The sequence below is a fragment of the Balaenoptera physalus genome (genome assembly GCF_965194825.1).
Source record: "Balaenoptera physalus genome assembly, contig: SUPER_7_unloc_5, whole genome shotgun sequence".
Taxonomy (NCBI): domain Eukaryota; kingdom Metazoa; phylum Chordata; class Mammalia; order Artiodactyla; family Balaenopteridae; genus Balaenoptera; species Balaenoptera physalus.
In genome coordinates, this window is record NW_028126530.1 from 192,616 (window position 1) to 208,403 (window position 15,788).

The 15,788-nt window shown below is 40.9% G+C and overlaps 1 long non-coding RNA gene across 1 annotated transcript in view; it reads right to left on the reverse strand.

Annotated features, from left to right (window-relative positions):
• Nucleotides 1-11,687, reverse strand: part of LOC309665300 — a 42,044-nt gene extending 30,357 nt beyond the window's left edge. Inside the window, exon 1 of the long non-coding RNA XR_014266335.1 lies at nt 11,588-11,687. This is a non-coding gene — a long non-coding RNA (uncharacterized lncRNA). The remainder of the gene's footprint in view (nt 1-11,587) is intronic.
• Between the last annotated feature and the right edge of the window lie 4,101 nt (nt 11,688-15,788).

Here is a 15,788-nt window from a genome sequence, read left to right on the forward strand (position 1 = left end):
TGTTTTTTTTTACCACAATTAAAAAACTATTTTGTATTTCCTTTGCTTTTTTTCCTCTAATCCTTTCAAAACCTGGTATTGAATTGAACAGCAATATACGCATGTAGTTTAAAAATACCATTCATCGCGTACTCATGGCATATCTTTACCCAGAATGAGAAATGCTATTAATAATTTATCTTGTATGCTTCCAGAAATAGTCTATATATATTTACATGCACATATACGTATATGTTCATCTTGGAAATTTCTAATGGGAGCACAATAAATACATCCCTTTTCCTAGCTGTAAAAAAAAAAAGGTTTCTTAAATCTCATTATGAATAAATGCATTTGATAATCTTGTACACATGAAACTTATATAATGTTTTAAACCAACGTTACCTCAAATAAATAAACAGATCAATTAATTAAATAACCTCATTGTTTTCAAAGGAATGAATTCCATATAATATTATATTATTCCATAAAATGGAGTATCGTAATTTCTTTGTGTTCACCTATTGACAGAAAACTGGATCTTGACTGTAAACAATGCACTTAGTTTTCTTACAGGCACTTTCTGTGCACCTCTGAGTGTTCCTGTGGGACTAACTCCTAGAAGTGGAATTGTTACTTGGTGTAGACGATATATTGACAGGACTTCAAAGCATTACTCCTTTTGGGCTGTCATCTTCAGCGCTCTAACTAGCGGGTGCTTTTGAACACTTAAGTTTATAGAAATTGTCCTCCAAGGACGTGCATAATGCTGTGATGAACATGGGTGTACAAACATCTCTTCAAGATCCCGCTTTGGGTATATGCTTTGGGCATATGCCCATCTTAGGCCATTTTATGCTCCTACCAGCACTGTCTGAGAGTGCTTGCTTCCCACGCCCTGAGGAGGAGGATCCCCATCCTGTATCATCACTTTACTCACCTCCAACATGAATCCTCTGTACTGTGGTGAGGTGGTTTGAGTGTGGGCCCTGCAGCCAGACAGCTAGGGTTCAAATCCTTATTACATCACTAACTAGTTCTGTGATTTGAGGATAGTGAACTTGAACTTTTCATGCCTCAGTGTCCTTTTCTGTAAACTGGGCATAAGAGGGCTGTTGTGAGGATGTGTTTAATAAATATGTATAAAGCGCATGAAGCAGTGTCAGGCACTCACTAAGTACTCAGTATAACACTTCTTATTGGTTTAATAGTTTTCTTTAAATTGATTCTCTTTTTAACCTTAGTTTTATGCTAAATGCTATGTAATAATATCATAGATCAGATGTATACTATCTATATCTTATTCTGAAAGACATCAAATTACATGCATACATTTAAAATGAAAAGAAAGTATTTCTAGGACACAGTTTGAAAAGGACTGTCCTACGCAAGAGTATTAGCAAAGGTTTTGTGGAGTTCAAGTGGGAGAGGTTACATTGTGTCACACTGATGTTGTAATTTTCATTTCTTCATACTGAATCCACACATCATACCTTAAATAGATACAAAGTGGACTAGACCAGGGGTAAGCAACCTAAACCCAGAACCAGCTGGCTGTGTGGCTTTTTAAATAAAGTTTTATTGGAACACTGCCACACTCGTTCATTTACATATTGCTTCTGGCTACTTTCACACAACAGCAGAGTTGAGCAGTCACAACAGAGACTGCATGGTCTACAAAACCAAAAATATTTATTATCTGTCCCTTTATAGAGAAAGTTGGCTGGCCCCTGGTCTAAACCAATATTTCTCTCTGTCTGAGACCCTTAAACATGCTTGAACAGCATCCAGCTTCTCAACTGCTGCCCTAGTCTTAGCCACTCTGAAAGTTTGAGGTTTGCTGATCAGAAATTCTCAACATCTCAAGAGTTTTGAGACTGTGATATTAATATTAAAAAAAGTACTCAAAGCCTGTCTTCCTGTTTTGCAAAATTTTAAACTTTCATCATTGCTTTTGTCTATACAAATATATAAAATGTGGTCTGCATCAAAGGCAGAAAATTGTTCTAACTGTTAAGTGGCATAGGACTGCAGAGTGCAGAAACCATAGGAGTTATCAAGGGCTGTGAACACAGCAGTGCTCTAAACACTCCACCTCTGCTGTGGGCCATTTTCTCAAGATCCCAATTAGTTTGGTACCAAACCACTTGAGTCTTTTATGTCAAAACAACAGACCCAGGAAATCACCCATGAATAGCCTGAAGTACATACCATATCTGTACCTTCTGTACATTTACATTATGTGTGCAAATTGTAGAATTTTTAGACTTTGCCTGTCGTTCCCTATGAGACCCACTATTAGTACAACATCCTATGAAGCTAAGCTGCCAGAACTGCAGTCACGAGGAAGAATTTCCATGAAACCCTGGTGAGATGCTCCCTGGGCTGTCCTGCCTTCCACCTTCCCAAAACTTGGCTCTGCAGCACTTCCTTTCAATGAGTCTGCTGCCGGAGCACCTTTTTTGGTAAAAATTCACTTTTTCCATCATTTACTTTTCTTGATCAAAAACAATACTCTTGCCATCTCCCAAATGAATAAAAAAGTCTACTTATAAAGCTATTTCCCCCACAACTCTGCCATACTCTGTTCATATTACTGTTTAAGATTTACCTTTTTCATAAAATATATCCTAATTTCCATATATCTCTAATAACACCACTTCTGGAACTACTTCATTCCAGGAAAAGTAAAACTGTCATTTGTAAGATGTCTCAAGAGTTGCTATTTATCCTGCTGCATATTTAAAATTCTACTCACCACCACACCCCTCCCTCCCAACCTGATAACACCTGGCAATTCAAATGAGCAAAATCGTTACTTTTGCAAAGCAATAAAGTAAGTACAAAGGATATCGGGATAAACAAGCTGTAGTCCCTGATGCCAGAATTGATGTGAAATAAGCACGAGGTGAATAAATATGGCAAAAGAAAAGTAATACTTGAGAAATAAAAATGAAAAATCCTAGGAGTAGAAAAAGAAGGGCGTGTCTACACAATTTTAGTACAGAGTAAAAGGGATTTGAGTGAAGGTTTTCAAGTTGGGAAGGAGTGTAATCGACAAATGGAAGGAAGGACGCTCCACACCCACCGAATGCAGCTGGCCCTGGCGAGAGGCAGTTGTTACTGGATCCTGGGTTTCCAGGGACCCATCGGCTACTTTGTGGTAGCAGCTCAGGTGTCTCATTCACTTCTCTGCCTCAACCTTTTCAGCTGCTCTGAGAGTTTTCGACAGACCAAATCCAGCTTTTATCTCTATTGTCACTGAGACCTGCAATGAAGGGCAAATGGAACCACCTCTCTCTCAGGTTCAGTAGGGCATCGTCCTTGTACAACTTTGTGGGGAAGAAGTGTTAAGCCTCTTGTTACACTCAGGCTTGGCACCGAAAGCCTCTCATCACACAAGCAGCATCACACAGTTGGCTAAGTTTTAACTTAACTAACCATCTGGGTTGAGGTCTGTTTGAGAACAGCAACTTTTCCTTAACTCAATCTAACAACTCCTTATTGAGAATCTGTAATAGGCCTCGCCCTCTGAGGAGATTAACCCCTGACCTAACGGCTCTCAGAGCCCAGGAGGGGGAGACATGTACAGAAAATTCGACTGTGGTCCACAATGGTAAGTGCAATCAACAAGACTGTCCATGGTACAAAGTCACTGCCTCGGGGATCAATGCGCTTGACGTAATGAGGTGAATGGTTAGGACGGAGAGGGCCGTGTCCCTGACAAGGCCAAGTACATGGAAGAGATCGATACACAATCATTGAAAGGCTGCTCCTATTCTGCCCAAAACCACCCAGTCTCAGAGCCAAACTTGAAATCGGCAAGCCTGGAGCTGGCACAAGCCTCAGACAGCCAAGGCACACTCTGCAGACCCTTCTTTGCAACCTCCTACCTGATGTGGGGCTTGGCTCTGTTGAGTCATCAACTCATTAGCAATAAATGTATTAACCTAGACCTGAAATAAACCAACATATATTTAAATGACTGAATTAGCAGGAATCTCTGTCAAGAGAATTTCCGCTCCTTCTACCAATAGAGCTTCACACTTAGCAGAGTGTCTGCTTCCTTACATACAAACCCTCCTTATCTCTGAGTCCAGTGTTTCTTATTATGATTTGACACTGTTCTTATCCCTCTTTATTCTGAAACTACACAGTCATATGATCTTTCTATTTATACCAAGTAAACGTAATTCTTTTAAACCTGAATCCAATATTCTTTATTAATTTGATTATGCAATATTTCAAACATCCCCCCAAAACAGATATGCATGTACTGATAATCTAGATTTATTTTAACAAGGTAAATATTTTGCCATATGTGCATCAGCTCTTTCTCTTAAATAAATGAAGTGGTGCAGGTATAACAAACAGTCCCCTTCCCAACCCCCATGCTTCCAGTATTTCCGTGTCTTTCTTCTGCCCTGCAAATTTGGGGTCACCTTTGTTGCTCTCTTAGAGCACTGTGAGATTGTTGTGAATCTTTCAATACAATATTAATTAGCCTTATTAATTAGTCTACTTGGTGTTCTAGGTTGGAAATGATCTAGAGAAGAACAAAGGTTCAAACGATTTGCTATGTCTATTTTATATTCATTTAAGCACCTACTGCTACCTATTTTTTCAAGGCGAAAGAAATCTATTAAATAGAATTATTTATACTAGAACTGATGTTTATTTCAAGTAATTTCTTTTCTTATTTTTCTCAAATATATTTTGCCAGTCCTTTCCTAGAAGAATGCCTTTTTCACACAGAGGGCCTGCATAGGAAGAAAAATGCACTTAAATTCTAAGTTTAATTCAATGCATCTTGAATAACAATTTCCATCTTAAATTCATAAAGGATATAACTTCTGAATTAGAGTTCTGATGAGTTTTTAATATGAAGAATAAACTCCTAATGAATGCAGAGTATAGCGATTCAGGAAATATTATAGTTCTCAAAGATAGGACTAACTTTAACCACTTGATTGTTATTCACTGATAACAATGAGAAAATACCTGGGCTCCGCCCCCCTAGGTTGGTGACTATCAGGAAGAAAGAGGGTGTCTTGCAGTCAGAGGGCACTGGAGCAAGCTTCCTGAGGCCCTGTTACAGAGAGCATCACCTGTTCAGGCTAACACGTGCGTGGGATAAGCTGCATCCTAGAGCAGGCGGCACAGTCTCCTCTGATCCAGGCAGCTGGAGGATAGTTAAGGGGCAAAACAATTTCCCCCACAGATGGGACTTGGTTCATCCCAGTCAGTGCTTCTCACAATCTAGCTTGTACTGGAATCCCCTGCTCATCTTGTTAAAATGCAGATTCTATTCAATAGGTTGGGGTGGGGGCTGAGATTCCATATTTGTATCAAGATCCCGGGTGATGCTGCTGGTCCGTAGGTTACATGTTGAGTAGCAGGACTCATAGCAATCTAGGTCCTTTAATTCATAGAGAAAAAAGGAAGGCGAGGAGGAGAAAGATAAGATGTATAAGGAGAGGAAAGCAGAGAAATAGAAAAGAAAGCAAAAGGTCACGGAGAGAGAGTGAAAGAGAGAGAGAGAGAGACAAAGAACAGGAAATTTGATAATATGGCCCTCCCAGCATCCCTCCCTTCTAAGTGCCCCCATTAGGGTGGACATCAAGTCTTTACATGGCCCCACCCCCCAATCCAGGGGCTTCGGTGCTAAGTGTAGGGTGGCCTGGGAGCCGTCCTGATCAGATCAGCTCTTCACAGGTGGTGAGATCTGAGACTCCCCTCAGCCAGAGCCAAGTAAGTCCGAGCATTTCCTCAGATTTTTGAACCAATATAGGAAAATGAATGCCAGAAGCTAATCCACAGAAGGCACAGGGCAGGGCTGCCTCTTAGTTACAGCCATGCCAGAGACCCAGCTAAATCCTCCCCTTCTCCGTGTGGTCGGATTCCCAAATTACCTAGACTGATTCAAGTTGATTTTCTAGAATTTGTAACAATACAGATAGAAGAGGGATATAGGGAAAAATGGAGAGAGAAGAGAGAAATAAGGAGAAAAGTATTTAATGATAGGTGAAAAAAATACATAAGGAAAGAATAGAAGGATAGAGGAGAAGAGGGAGAAATAGTAAGGAGATGAGAATGAAGACAAAGTATTGATAAAATAGAAGAAAAAACACCCAGGAATTGCAGGAGGAAAGGTCCCCATGGCCAATAGGGACCCAGTGGTCCCTGGGCCAGATAAGCCTCAACAGAGGACACCATTGCAGTGGACACCATTAGGCACGGTCTCCCGAAAGGAGAGGTGGGTATTGGCCTGGCTCTCATTGAGTCAGCCCATTGTTCCCAAACAACTGGAACGGGGAGGGAGAAGAGACAGAGTCAGGGCAGGCAGGTGGTCTGGGAGGGACAAGGCTTGCTATAGGGTCCCAAGAAGACCAAATAGGTGCCCAGGAGGGTGGTGATGGAGCTGCCCCAACACCCCTCTAGAATACTGCCAGCGCTCTAGGCTGCCCACTCACAGATCTCTCCTGCCCACCAGGGATGCTCACAGACCCAGACTCAGAGCAGGACAGTGGTTGGCGCCCACACCTCTCCCCAGCCTGGTCCAGAGGCCCCCAGGGAGCTCAGAGCTCACATTAGCTTGCAGGTAAGAATCCTGGTTCGCAAGGGCTGCCCCACAAAATTCTTGTAATGAATCTAAGAGTCACAGTAGATTGATGTAAGTGTTGGCTGACATATTCTCAGGGAAACAGTAGAAAATAAACATTAGTGAGCTCTGTCAGTGATCACTGATCTGCTGCACTGCTCACTGCAATGCTGTTCTATGATCCTCAGCGTCCTAAGACTCTGGCCACTTCCTGATTTAGTTGGGCTGAAGTTGCAAACTCATCTTCTAAGTCCTATGGACGTTTAGCACCAAGCTTGGTCAAGCCACCTGGTTTACTAAATGACCGATATAAACCATGATTGTTCACATCGTATAGGAAATGCACCCCTTCTAAACTTGTTCCAACAGTGATACTTCTTCCACTACATTTCAAGTGAGGACATTTACTCTGCACATCAAAAGAGTTTGTATGTCGTGAGATGTAGTGCATCCCTTGGTGAGAGATGGTGATGCCTTTTCTGTCATGTAAGACACATGCCTATATTTCCATTTAAATAAAACCCTTTTGGAATGTATTTCACAGATCTGAGTATTTGTTTAATTTTTTTGGTTATTTTCACATAGAAATCCAACTCAGCCATGGAAGCAGTCACTCATTAAGAAAAAATATTAAAGTGGACCATATCACCAGTGAAGAACATAATTTCTTTTTTTAAGAAAGTCAATTTGGATAACTAACCTTCAGTAACTGGACCTGCAGTCCTCAAATCTTTTAGTCAAAGACTTTGTGGCCAGCCATGTCTCAATTTTATAATTTTGAGAATTTAAAGAGGTATACATTGCATTTCACATATTAATTAATATTCCATGGCAGACATGTGGCAAAGCATATGGACAACTTGCCCAAAGGAACATAAGTAAAGACCTTTTGTCTTATTATCATCTCATGTCCATTTTCAGTAAGGAGTTAGGATAGACCTTTTTCTCAGAGTTTTCGGAATTTGGAAAGAGTTAACATGTATTAGCGGACAGAGTTAGCACAGACAGCAGACAGACCCAGAAGAACAAGAAAAGTCACTTAAAAAAATTATGACAGGGAGAACATCCACAAAACTTTTAAGGCCAGAGAAGGAGTGCTTGATTTGGACTTTCTTATAAAAGTAGAAGGAGGCTTCCTGAGAAGAAAGCCAATACACAGTCTTTCTTGCTGGGGGTCAAGGTTACATCAGCGAGACCACAAGCTGGGGACACTGCTGTGGGTGAGAGCAACACTAGTGATGGCGGGGCAGCAGCCTCTCAGGGGGGACACCTGTGACACACCAACTGCGAGCAGGTGCTCAGATACCCCTGCAACATGACTTCATATGACTCTGGAAAACATCTTCAGATCCAATGAGAAATGTGTTTGCTAGGAAAGGATACCAAATGCAGAAAGAAAAAAAAAATCAGAGATGTATAAATACAGTGGGGTGGGCAGAAAGGCCTCAAAGATGTCCAGGCCCTAAAGAAAGGAACTGTGAATATGTTACTTTGCATGGCAAAAGGGACTCTGCAGATGGGATTATGGTTAGGAAGACTGTCCTGGATTACCCAAGTCGATCCAGTCTAACCACATGAGCCCTTAAAGTAGAGGACTTTCTCCAGCTAGAAGAAGAGGAAATCAGAGAGGTGCAGCAGAAGAACAAGAACAAAGAGCAATTTAAAGATGAAAGGGACTTGACCCCCTGCTGCAAGAACAGGCCACACAGAAAGCATAAGGGATGTGGGAAACCTCTAGGAGCAAAGACCAGCCCCCAGCTGGCAACCTACAGGAGATCAGTGTCTCAGTCCTACACCCACAAGGAAGTGAGTGAGTGTGTACGCAGAAGCATCAGGAGGGCAGTCCTGACTGCTGCCCTCTGAAAGGCCTGCTTGCAAGGCTGGCCCATTCCCAAGACTCTAATGATAAAGGTGGCTTACTGTGCCTAATGTTTGTTCAAACAGTGTGGTTCCTACTCAATACCTGCCTTCCTTCTGGGAGTCTGGGATTTTGTTACATGCAAGGCAGAGGGTGCCTACATGATGAGCCCCCAGTACATGAGTTCACCTGGTTGGTAATATTCCATGTGGGTTTCTATAACTCACTGCTGGGGGATTAAGCTAGTCCCATATGACTTCCCTGGGAGAGGACTGTAGAAACCTGGGCCTGATTTCCTCTGGGCTTCACCCCAAGCACCCCCTTCCTTTGCTCATTTTGCTCTGTGTCCTTTCACTGTGCTAAATCATAGCTGTATGACTACACACTGGTCCTGTGAATCCTCCCAGCAAATCATGGAACCTGGGGAAGGTTCTGGGACTCTCCAGACACCTTGAAGGACAAGTCTTCCCCAGAGGCTCCAGGAAAAATGCCTTAAGCAGAGAACCCAGCCAGGTCTACTGTACTTTAGACCTACAGAACTATGACATAATAACTCTGTCTTGTATTAGGTCACTAAATCCATGAAAATTTGTTAAAGCAGTGATAGGAAATTAAGTAAATGGCACCATGAATAAACATATTACTTTCACTAATGAAGAGTATAATATCTCAAGGACATTTTTTAAAATCTTAAATTCATTCTCAAGTTAACATCAGCAATTCATATCTAAAACAACCACGTGAAGAAGGGGTAGAACCTCTGGTAAGGTATATGGTTGATTTTTAAGAGCAGCTGACATTTTGTGAGAGGTCTGGAAAGCAGCCAAACCAGCCCAATCTTTTTAAAGAAACTGTGAGTATAATGTCAGAATCATCAACTAGTGTGATTTACTGCTGTCAATGCCAGTTGTGTATAGTCGGGCCCAGATTAGGAGAAGAATTCACTTAACCCACGGTGGTGCACGCAGAAGATGTGAGGATGAGCCCTTTTCCTAAAGGAGCTCAAACTGTAAGAGAGGAGAAACACCTCCACTGGAGCTTCAAGGATCACTAAGTTGAGACCAAGGGCTACAGAGAAGCACAGAGCAGGGAGCCAAGGAAGGCATCCTGCCAGAACGTAGATTCCACTCATTCGTTTTAATTCAGCAAACATTTACCAACGTGCTTGGCCCCAGGCACCATGAAGTGCTGGGGACACAGGGAGGGATGCAAGCTCAGCAGGAGTGTAAGGCAGGCCACTTTACCCATGTTTATTGTGTGACAGGATGGATAGGATTGAGGGGTCCACTTCTGCCCTCACCTGCATGATCTAGGATTAATAATGCCACTATATTCTTGACCCTACTTCCCCAAGGGTGCCTGACCTTTAAAGAAATCAGCAGAGGGTGATGCTTACATTTGATTCCTCTCCAACCTGCTTAACTAAAAACAAGAATTGTTAGAGTTGCTCAATCAAATGGGATTGGAGCGGGGCGAAAATATGAACCTTAATTAATACAATGAAGAATAAGTAGGCATTAACTATTAGTTAACTAATTTTGAAAAATAATATTTAATTTTGAACAAAAGTTCTCTATGTAAGTAGATGTTTCATTAAGCTTTAACTTACTTAAGCAATATTGACCTTAACCCTGCTTTGGACTTGGTGTTCTTAGAATAAGCACAACATTAATATCTGCTTCGGATCATACACATGGCAATTACTTGTTTGGAAACCTTAGGTCAGCCAGCCCTAAAAACATTCACATAGCCCTTCCCACTTTGTTCTTTTATCTAGTATTAGACAACTAACTAGTTTTTCTTGATTCAATTTGCATCAACATTTATTGACTAACTAATAAAAGCTCCAGGGATAAGAAATTAAGTAGACCACAATCCATTAAGTTATAATAAGCTACAGAGTTCTAAGGAAATTCAAATGAGGGCAGTTTGTTACACAACGAATATTATCATTTTGTTGCCTGTTAGTTTTATACATAAGCTATGTGCTAAGACATAACGGCTTTTTAGCTGACAATTTTCTTCTTACTCTGACAATTAAGAAAAAAAATTTCTTAAGTGATACAACATTCTTAGCCTAAATTAAATGGAAGATACACTGTGTATTTTTTATTGTGGTAAGATATACATAACAAAAAGTTTAGCATTTTAGCCACTTTTAAGTGTACAGTTCTGGACATTAACATTCACATTGTTGTGCAAACATCACCACCTTCCATCTCAAGAACTTTTTCATCTTCTCAAACTGAAACTTTGTCTCCATTAAAACACTTACAGTCCATTACTCCCTTCCCCTGGCTCTTGGCAACCATCTAAATTATATTTTTCATAAGAAGAAAAAAGTAATTTCTTCTCCACCTGATGAATCTTCTTCAGGCCACACCCCATCAGCCAATTGCAAACCTGCTGCAGACCTTTACAACACTCTACTCTTAGAGCTTCTCATTCAGAGCAGACTGTGATTTAAAGATATGAAATGCTAAATATAGAATAAATTACATAAATTTTAATATTCAAAAAGTTAAGCAAACAAAATTTAATTCTTCTAAAAGAAGCATGGATATGTAATCAGAAGTAGAAACTATGTCACTGATGTAAAACAGTTATGATTCCAAAGAATCCTAGGGATCTATTGTCCATAAATTACAAGGGGCCACATGGTGCCCAAGGTCCTGGTGGAGCAGGAACTCAACATATCCCTCAACAAGTCCTCCACAGAGAGACTCTCCATTACATCTATTTTTACATGTTCAGGGTCTTTCAGAAATTTCAGTTTATCGGAGGGCACAGAGAAAATGAATTTGCTTTATTTAAAAATGCTGAGGCAATATAAACTATTGTGTTTGTTATAAAACAAAAATAAAATCAGTTGTATGTGACTTATTTATTCCTTAGACTTCACACTATTTAAAGGAATAATGGGAAGACATTTTCAATATTTCGCTACATTATAAAATTGTTTTACTTATTTCATAAATTAGCCATGGACGGTGTATTCTGGAACGTCACATGTGGCTTACATTCAGTGGAAACATTTTCAAGTAACTTAGGAGGCTCTGGTTCTATACTTGATCTGACAGATGGGCAGCAACAGGCAGTAACTGGCATAATTCATACTCCGACAGACTGCTTTTCAATAAAGCACATACCCAGATGCTTTCCTCTCGTCGATATTGCTTCCAGTTCCTCCCGCCATCGCCGAACATCAGGAGGTAGCTGGTCACCCAGTCGGAGCTCCCGTATCCTCCCTGGGTGGCTACAGCTGTGACCTCCATTCTTTCTCCAAAGTCAATCTGCAGCCACTGGTATTTATTTGACACAAGGGGAGACCAGCCACCAGCTCCTTTTTGTGGGAATAAAAATAAGAAAACCGGTAAAGACAGAGAAATCTTTGAAATCTATATTAACCTGTAAGAATGGGGTCATAAATAAGATTTATGAAAATCATAGTTTCAAATTCTGCATTATATAATGTGCCTCATAATTATATAAACACACTCACATACACACACACAAACACAAAATAAAAACACAGGTTAAATGTAAATGGATGAAGCCTATATTAATTGTTTTGTTTCTTAGTTCATAACCCCTGACTCTCTGGTATTGGGGTGTCCCGCTAAGTGAAATTGCTTAATGTAATAGGTGGACAACTAAACACCATGCCATTACATCAGTGCTTGGAACTAGTGTCTTTATTGGCTTCAATGCATGACTTGCCATTTGTTGGACATAAACAAAGGGCAAACCTTCCTTTGGTGGAAAATAACAAACTTTCCTTTGTTGGAAAATAAAGCTAGAAAACCTTAATTCTGGATTCCCAGCATGAGGAAGTACCATGTTGAATGTTGGGATAACAAAGATGGCTATGGCATAGCCCTACACTCAAGGTGCTTACAGACTCATAGGAGAAGCAGACATTTCAAAGAACAATTTGAAATGCAATATGGGAGGGGTGGAGGTGAAAGTGATTTCTGTGCAGGGAGGGAGAGTTCTAAAAAGGTAGCAAGGAGGGTGAGAGAGAACCCAGAGGAAGTGAATGAGGAGGAGTTTCTCAGGTATTCAAGACAATAGGTGCAGAGTGGAAATTACTGTGCTTTGTCTTCTCCAGTGCCTGTGAGACACCGAAGAATTAGGGATACCTGTGAATGTATGATTGATATATCTTGTTCTTCTAGTTTAACAGAAACATGAGTTTTGAATTTGGATTTAGATGTCATATTAAATTTTCTGAATTTAAATTATTATGCAATATAAAAATTGGGAAACAGGTTTGAAATGCATTCTGGAACTGATATTTTGCTAATTATCCATGTCTAGAAAACACAGTGTCATGTAAACAGTCCCTAACACAAAAAAACTAGCTTTAAAAAAAATTTTCCCCATTGTCCTGACATCTCATTTGAGGCTCTCATAATAAGGTCTGACACTTTAGACAACATTTATTATCTTTTTTATTAGGGGCTATTATTAACATCCATGTCCTGTTTACAAAAGCTGTTACGACCAAGTACATGTCAGGAGGTGTGTGACATGGTTACAAGACAGCTCAAAGGAAAATGGAAGTGGAGCGCTTACATCAGGGTGTGGAGGTGAAACTACCAAGTGGGCACATCTGTTGCTTCACTATGTCCTCCGCTAATGGCACTACGTGTATAACCCTTAGCAAAATTTAAAGCTTACAAATTCTTTAAAACTCAAATTCTTTCTAAGATTTCCTCATTTCCTGCAATCTTTATTCCAAAATTCCAAAATTTCCTCTCAACCACAAGCACAATGTCTTTTCCTTTGATCCACATCTTAAACATGCCACAACTCTGGCTGTTCTGTAATGCATTATTAAACTTTTTATTTTGAAATAATTTCAGATTTACAAACGAGTTGCAAAGATGGGATAGGGAGTTCCTGTCTACTTTTTACTCAGTGTGTCCTAATGTTAATATCTGACATCACCATGGTATTTTGATCAAAACTAAGCTATTAACACTGGTACAATGGTAACAAAACGACAAACTTTATTTTGATGTCTCCAGTTTTTCCACTAACTAACTCCCTTTTTCTGTTCCAGAACCCCACATTGCATTTAGTCACCTTGTCTCCTTAGTGTCTTCCAACCTGTGATAGTTTTCAGTCTTTCTTTGTCTTTAATAACAAGATTGATCACCACCCAACACCTCCCTGCTACTTCTACTGATTTGTGCAAAGGTCCCATCTAATGTTTGATGAATGATAAGTCCTTCTGGGTTCTAGCTGAGGGTTAACTAACAGTCCCAAGTAACATTACTCTGCAACTGCCTGTAATTTTATAATAATTGCCAAAAGAAGTCAGAAATTAGGTGTTGGCTTTTAGCTGATCATTTTAACTTAAAGGTTCTACATTTGAAGTTTTATATGAATCAGTTTCAATCTCTGAGAAACTGCTAAATGTCCTGTATTCTTAGTATCAAGGTTGTAAAGAATGTACTGAAGATACTTCTTCTTTTTGCATTTCACAATCTTTCTCTGTCATCTTTCATCTCTCTTGAAGCGGGAAGTATCATCAACACGGGCACCACATGTACAGAAACGCAACAGAGTAAAAAGCGTCAGCATGCTTCCAGCATCTGCCCTGGGACCAGCCTCTCCCACAGATGCAGCCACGTCTCTGTCAGCCACTCTTCACCATCTGCAGGTAATCAACCTTGAACATTTCATATTCCTTACCTGTGGTGAGAAGGTGCTACTGGTATGCAAATTAAGCTATCTGATTAAGTAGGTACTCTGATAAAGTAATGAAACTGCAGAATTCCCTGTGCTGCAAAGCAATTCATTTCAGCTGGGTAACACAGCCACGGCGTAATCCCCAGACCCCTGTAGGGTGATGATGTTGAATTACTGTGCATTTGCCCATGCACGCAGTCCACTGGGGTAGATGCCCATTTTTCTAATGACTGGAAAAAGTGGGAAATGCACAAACATAACCTGAGGACTGTTAGGGAGCCCCGAACAGTTTTACTGACGGGTAAGGGAGATCACTGTTCTGTAATGGAAAACAAAACAAAATACACTGAAACAACATTAAAGTGGGTACGCCTGAGCACAGCCGCCCCACCAGCTCTTAGCTGCAGAGCAGTGGTTCTGAAACTGATCAGCCTGCATTATTCAATGTTGCAAATCTTCAGTAAATTCCCCCTGGGAACCAACACCCCCTGAAACAGAGCCCAGGGATTTGCAATTACTGTTTTGGAGTCACCAGTGCTGAACCCACAAGAAAGGCACTTGCCCTCCCACCCAGCTCTTCCCCTGACCACACCACAGACTGTCTTTTTCCATTGTCACCGTCCTGTCTCCTGCCTCAGCCCCTTAGTTGAATGAAGTGTCACAATTCATACAAAGGAAAACATGTCCAGAGGATCTGACTTGCACAGAACAAGGTTCCACAGCTTAGGACACTGAACACAAAACATCCCTCCCAGCAAAGTGTGATAGGTATGCTTTAGGGCTGCAATGAGAATTCAACAAGAAACTGTGTTAGAGCATCTAGCACAATACTTTCTCTCCCATACACGATCACAAGACGGGAGACAGTCATGGTGAAAGAGGGGTGACATCCAGAGTGTGGGGCATTGCAGTCTTTTCATTACTGAATGGCCCGTTACCTGCCACTTTATACTAGATAAAGGAGAGAAAATGAGGAAAGCCAAAACTTGTCACAAGCATGTGATGTGTTCAGGACCCTGCCAGATGCTCTAAGTGCTACCTCACAACTCCTCCATGCACCCGGCAAGTGGGACGGGTGTTACAGTCTCTGCTTTGCAGACAAGCAAAAAACAATCATTTTAGGTTGGGGTGAGGGTATTTTGTTAAAGCTTAGCTCCCTTTTCATTCTCTACCCCTTCTAAGAACATATCCCTGTGATGTGTCAGTTATTCAGTATTGTTTGCTCATCAATAGCAGACTGTCTTTTATAGTGATACACTGGCAGATATATTGGAAGGTTTCTGTCTCTAGTTATGCCTGCGTGATTGTTTCCCCCACCTTTCGCTGGCTCAGACACAGGCAGTGACTTGTGTCTTTGGGGAGAGGAAAGGCTGAACAGGAAACTCTCAGCGAGGGCCTTAATTATTCTGGTCACTGATCAAGATGAAAATGACCCCTGCCCCTGGTGGCCACGGGGCATGCACTGTCATAATGAGTGTCAGCTTTGTGCAGAGGGGGAAATTACCCAGAGGTGAAAAGGAGAATAGCTCATGCCTTCTTCAAGTTGGAACAAGGTCCAGAGCAGAAAGATACCAAAGGGAGCAAAGTCAAGTGGGATAATCTGAAGTGAACAGACTAACCTATCTCCAGGGCATCTAAATGTCAAGCAAG